Genomic DNA, 7150 nt, shown 5'->3' with positions numbered 1-7150 from the left:
GCCTATTCGCAGAAATGTGTGTTTTGTTTAGTAACTTTGATTCGTTTCAGCTGAAAGCAAAAATCTTGTTTCAGTTTTTTGGTGAGAATTATGCAGCCAGTGCCGGATTATTTTGAAAATGTGTCAAATCCATGATTATGCAGAAAACGCCTTAGCTGCACAATCACAAAATACATTGGTCCTGGATTTACAGAGATACCTCCCCCTGATAGCGCGTCCAGTCTTTATAAATTACTTGTACTCGGACACGCCGGAGGTCGGTGAACCTTTTAACCGAGTTCGGTTCTCCTCATCCAAGAACAGTCGGATCACTTGAATCAATAATCAATAACCATTATAATCAATACCCAATTCTCAATTAATAGATCAAACAACACATTAGGAATCAATAACAATCAGTATTGTGACACACCATGACCTTTCAGTCATGAATAACCACACCAGTTTATTAAAGTTAATGAGTTTATTTCCCTATATTAACAAAGCTAGCACAATATATGTAAGTCTCAAAATCAAATGATATACGTATACGAACATTACTAGCTGTCCATAGCGACGGAAGAAACGCAATCTACGCAATATCTGGATTATAATGCACTCGGTTATAGCAATGCAAATCACTAATATAAGTAACTGAATTTGGCTAATTGCATACATCGGTCAGCATAACAAGATTTCAATTTAGCATGGTGCATCAGATGAATACCTCAACTAACCTCTAATTAGCATGTGGGCTTCATGCAAAAACGAATTTAGTCAACATAAATTTAGAAAACTTCTAGCTTGGGCCCTGTCAAAATAAGCAGTTGGTACCTGAGAAGGAAAACACAATGCATAATACAATTATCCTTTCATATTTACCAAATACAATCAGCATTCAAGGAAAAGTCTTCGTCCTTCAGGTACCGGTTCGATCAGCATGGGGCAGATTTCAGAAGGGGCAAAGTTAAAGCGAGTTTCCTTGCGGCAGCAAGGAGAATGGGGCAAAAGTTACTGCATGGACAGGACGGGGCAAAATTAAAGTTAAAGTCTCTAGGGTGAGAATTCTTAAAGTCTCTTTCTCTGCGACAGAGAAAAGGCATCAAAATGTCATTTAAAATGGCGTCTTGCTTCAAAATGGCATCAAAGGAAATGGCTGACTTCTCTTTGTCCAGTGGGTTTAAGTAAGAAATGTTCCAAATTCTTCAGGGTCTTCCATTGGAGTGTTCACAGGGTGGCTTCCTTTTGACCAATGAATAGTGTCTTTCTCTTAGTACTCATTTATGCATAAGGTGTCCTTGGAGCCTTGGAACACAAGTTGCAACAAAGTTTGCCAATTGATTCTGTATCAGAGTCTTTATTGTCTGCACCTGCAGAAACTGACCTTGCTTCAAAGGGGATGAAACTAGCCTAGCACGAAACCTTGAGATAGTGTATTAGTCATCTCTACTGGAAAAATACAACTTTAAAGTAAAATATATGTTTTTGTTAATACAAGAGAAAACCACGCAGTCAAATTTGAGACCAGTCAACTAGGACAAAGCCTCTGCTAAATTTAAGCTAAGCATATAACAGCTTCAACAAGAAAATCATGGAATACATTTGCAATTATGACGGATTACTGCATTTGTCGATTCTTCATGACTAATTAAGCTCGTTTATAATAATGGCGAACTACCTCGTGGGCACATTTTCCCACGTACATTATTTTTCTTTGCTAAAATCACACTACCCTATACGATTTTGTTACATGATATATGAATATGTGTTAGTCTTTCTTTTTCTGCTTCATCACCCCGAGCCCCCTCCTTGTATGTTACTATATCACTACCTAAAATACAGGACATCAAAATGGGTTTCTTGTCTGTATACCTCGCTGTATTACTGTGTGAAATACAGAAGATCTCATGGCCTTTCTGTCCATGGTATCTCACTGCACAACTGCATGGCTTGCAGTCTTTTCTATTTCATGCACGAAGTCCACTATAACTCGCCCGATGCAGCCCAAAGAAGCCTTAATGCACGTGTGCCATAAATGCTTTAAGCTACCCTAAAGTGACAAAGAAAAACTATAAATAATTTGCTGCCTTGTTTAGCATTCACTGCACTATTTCTTGGTTTGTAGAGCATACCTTAGTGCTACCCCCTTGTCTCGCTGCATCGCTCCATGGAGTCCACAGCAAACTCATGTTTTATTTGGGATTTCGAAGCATAGCGCATATCCTTTGGGTTGGTAACTAAAATAATGACCATTTCATTCTTAGGAAGAACTATTTTTTCGTGATCATTTATTAGTGTGATAACCTGCAGACATGTGTTTTGCTCGGCCTCATATTTCGTAGAGGTTTCTCAAAGGCCAAATAAATTATGCACAAATAGGCATCTTCTTCATAAAAAATTAAGAAACAACATACTAGAGGGAATACCTCCAAAAAAGCAGTATCTTAATGTCCTTATAGTGCTAACAAATGTGAGCTGTAAAGTGAGATGTAGATATTAGAGACATTGCCATGACTTACCGTGAAAGAAGGCAACATTATAGATCTATATGGAATGAAAGCGGTAGTGCTGACCATTGTCTGTGTTTGGTGTTCTTTTATTTTCTAGTACAGTGGTTTTTAATCTGTGGTCTGTGGAACCCTGAGGGTCCATGACGCAAACTCAAGGGGTCTGTGACTGCTTCTAAAATTAAATAATATCAACAGATTAATGAAGTGTATATAAAAAAAGAAAGAAAAATCTGTATACGTACAATTTTAAAACATTCCTTAAATGCAGAGGAATTTGAAATTGGGGGCTAAAATTTAAGTTGGTATCCTTAGACTGATTTGTAGGAGCAGTGCAAGTGCATCAAGCAGAATTTAGTATGGACGATGGGTGGCCTCAACTGAATTTAGAAAAGCTCCACCTTCACATTAAAATGTAATTTTAGATATGCTTATATTTGTTTGTGAATTATAAAAAAATGTTTCATCATTTGAGTATTTGTTGGATGAATGTGTGTTTCTTTTTTTGTGTATTGTTTTGCAGTTCAAATCATAGAAACTACTTTGGCTGGGGTCCCAACATTCCAATATTAACTTGATCCAGGTCCTCGGTTCCCAAAAATGACTCAGTGGGAGTCCCCATATTCCAGTAATGATTGAGGAGGTTCACAAACATAAAAAGGTTAAAACCACTGCTCTATTAGATATCTTGCAATGTCATAGTAAGTTCACAGTTCCTGTGTAATGAACTGTAACACGTCATCTTATATTGTGTCATGTAGACACACTACAATACTCTGTCAAAGAAGGAGAAGGAAGAGATGCGAACTCAATATCAACAGAGTGAAACTGTGAAAAAATAAATACTAACATTTCAGTGTGCTCAGTGGTCAATTGAGCGAGACTTTGAGCTATATATACCCTGGGATAAGTCATGTTATTTTTATTCTATCCTTCTACTAATGATTAGAATAATAAAATGAATTTATCAATTTACAGTACTTAAAATCCCCATGTAACATCTTTGCATCAACACTGTGGGGGCCTATTCCCAATCTGGACTTTGTTGTAAATGTAGCAGTACTACAATAGTATTACTCACATGATTACAGTATTCCTCACAGTATTACAAAATGTTGATCTACCTCTGCCTATCCTACCTTTTCTATGTGGAGATTTCTGCCCCAATTAGGGATCTCTCTGCACATCTGAGTGTACATTTTATTACTGCATGTGAGAGGATCAGAGGAGTAGATGTTAAAAACGTAGTACTTACTACTAAATCAGAGGGATTTAGGAAGGAGCAATGAGGGGTTTATGGAGTGACAGATAGTCATTCACAAAAAGTGTAAGCCCATCAGTATTCACAAACTACACAGCCAAAATAGGTCACAAACCAGTTGTAAATGTACTCTAGCTCAGACCTGAAATGTCTAACACCACACACTGCCAATCATTGGTATGAACCTTTCCTTACAAATGAACAGAGGCATGGATTTTAAACAAAACGTTATAGGAAATAATGTCACAATACATTTTCATTTTTTGACATGTAAAAATATACATACATTTTATTTAATGTAAAAAATATAGGAAATAAAAAAATATTTTATTATATTTTATTAAATATTTTAAAATTTAAAGAGTACTTTACCTATTTTTGTAAAAAGACATGTAATTAAAATTCACTCTGAATATAACCCTTAATAATATTTAATACACATTAAATAATAAAAAATATTTTAATATGGGTGGAATTATTTAAACTAAATGTTGTACTATAAATACATATATTTAAACTAATCAATTGTAATACATTTTTAGGATACTTGTAACCTTTTTTAAATATTTTTTTCTACATTTAAAAGATAATAAAATAATTGACATTAATATTTAACATTAAAATATTCTCACACTTTTTTAAGGTTAATAAACCATTTTACCTTTCCCTGTATTTTTCCATAGGGAGTGCTCGGCCTGTGGCAGTGGCCTCAGCCTACGTGTAAAAAGTTGCAACTAATACATTTAGACATATCTATTTGGGTCCACCTCCTGGTTTGAGGGGGTGGGGACATATTAGTCTACACTTGGAGAAATGTTACACTTGGAAATGAAGAATTGTCCATTGTAGAAAAGTTACTCGTATGTGTAAGAGCAAATTTACATGAATAAATCTGCACATTCAAATTCACTTTTGTGAATTGCACTCCATTTGTGCAGTGTGGCCACAATACATGTACACATTTATTTCTGATTAAACTCAAGTGATCTATAAACCAAAGCATGCAATATCCCATTTCTTTTGCTTCACTAGATGCCACAATATACAGTCAAAAAAATTATAAAAATCACAGATCTCATCCACACATATGACACAAAACATTACTCATTTAGGTCACATTATAGAAATTCACTTCATCCACACAAGCGCAAACACCTCCACTGCATGGAATACTGAGTATTGTTCAGTATTTATAGGTTCTTTCTCACTATATCACTATGTAAAGAACAAAGCACTGTCTGATGTTTGTATTACTTATTCCCTGCAGCTATCACTCAATAAAATGCACAGTTTGTGACAGGCCAAGTACCCGAGAGTGAGTAGTTACAGACATGAGCGGCTCACGGGGTGTGGCATGGCGAGGTGGAGAAAAATGAATAATAAAAAAAAGTACCTGATTCCGCCGCCACCACCGCGACACAGGCACAGGCTCCCAGCCTGCCCTGCGGCCAATCTGAACGCTCCTGTCATGTTGGCTGAGCGCTCCGACCAACCAGCATTCGGATTGGTCAGAGCGCCCAGCCAGGGTGCTCCCATACAGATTGGAAGGGTCTGCCTGCTCGCTCCACCTCAGCACTGCGTTGCCGGGTTGGACAAAGTTTAGTGTGCATGTATGTTTGGCCAGTCTGAGACTGAGGAGAAGTGCTGAACACTCCTCCTCTGTGCTCGTCAGAGCCCATGGCCCCACCCCTTCTACAAAAAAACGATAATAGACAGTTTATTATAGTTTTATTGTAGAAGTTTGGCAGCTGCTGCTGCTAGCGGGGGGGGGGCACGCTCCTCTGCCCTAATGGAGGAACTGCCACTGGTTACCGGAGCCGCTGTGCTCTATACATAAGAAAAAGCTTACAAACTTCAGCAGTCTGAAAGTACTCAGTCTGGGCAGGCAGTCCATATGAGTCAAGGTATACTGTGATGACGCAGAAAAAGAGGGTCCAACATATATTCATACATATCGTGTAATCAAAACGTATAATGTAGTGTGATTTTAGTAAAGAAAATAATGTACGAGGGAAATTGTGCCCTCGGGGTAGTTTGCCATCATTGTAAACGAGCTTTATTAATCATGAAGTATTGAAAAATGTAGTAATCGGTCATAATTGCAATTGTATGCCATGATTTCTCGTTTGAAACTGTTTTGCTTAGCTTAAATTTAGTAGAGGCTTTGGCCTAGTTGCCTGGTCTCAAATTCTAACTGCGTGGCTTTTTCCTTGAACTAATGAAACATATATTCTTGCTTGAAGTTGTATTTTTCCAGTAGAGCTGACTGATACACTTATCTCCAAGGTTTCGTACTAAGCCGGTTTCATCCCCTTTGATACAAGGTCAGTCTGCAGGTGCGGACAATGAAGGTACAGATAGTAAAATAATTGGCAAACCATGTTACAATTTGTGTTCCAAGGCTCCAAGGACAGTGTATGCATAAATGAGCGCTAGTAAAAGACAATTTTCATTGGACAATTTGAAGCCAACCTATGAACCCTCCAATGGAAGACCCTGCAGAATTTGGAATGTTTCTTACTTAAACCCACTGGACAAAGAGAAGTCAGCCATTTTCCTCGATGCCAATTTGAAGCCAGATGCCGGACTCCATTTTGGACGACACCCTGATGCCCTTTTCTCTATCTGAGAGAAAGAGACTTTAAGAATTCTCACCCTAGAGACTTTAACTTTGATTTGCCCCGTCTTGCCCATGCAGTAACTTTGCCCCATTCTCCTTGCCGCTGCAAGGAAGCTTGCCCTAAACTTTGCCCCTTTGAAACTTGCCCCATGCTGATCGAACCGGTACCTGAAGGACGAAGACTTTTCTTGAATGCTGATTGTATTTGGTACATATGAAAGGATAAATGTATTATGCATTGTGTTTTTCCTTTTAGGTACCAACTGCTATTTTGATAGGGTCCTAGCTAGAAGTTTTCCAAATTTGTGTTGACTAAATTCGTTTTGCATGAAGCCCCACATGCCAATGCTAATTAGAGGTTAGTCGAGGTATTCATTCGATGTATCATGCTAAATTGAAATCTTGTTATGCTGACCAATGTATGAAATTAGTCAAATACAGTTAGTCATATTAGTGATTTGCATTGCCATAACTGAGTGTATCATTATCCAGATTTTGCGTAGATTGCGTTTCTTCCGCCGTTATGGACAGCCAGTAATGTTCATATACATATATCATTTGGTTTTGAGACTTATATACATCGTGTTAGCTTTGTTAATATAGGGAAATAAATTCACTAACTTTTAATAAACTGGTGTGGTTATTCATGACTGAAAGGTCATGGTGTGCCGAAATACCAACTGTTATTGATTTCTGATGTGCTATATTGATCTATTAATTGAGTATTGATTACCGATTGCAATAGTTATTGATTATTGATCAGAATGACCCGACTATTCTAGG

This window comes from Pleurodeles waltl, chromosome 6 (genome assembly GCF_031143425.1).
Source record: "Pleurodeles waltl isolate 20211129_DDA chromosome 6, aPleWal1.hap1.20221129, whole genome shotgun sequence".
Taxonomy (NCBI): Eukaryota; Metazoa; Chordata; class Amphibia; order Caudata; family Salamandridae; genus Pleurodeles; species Pleurodeles waltl.
This window is presented reverse-complemented; position numbering follows the sequence as displayed.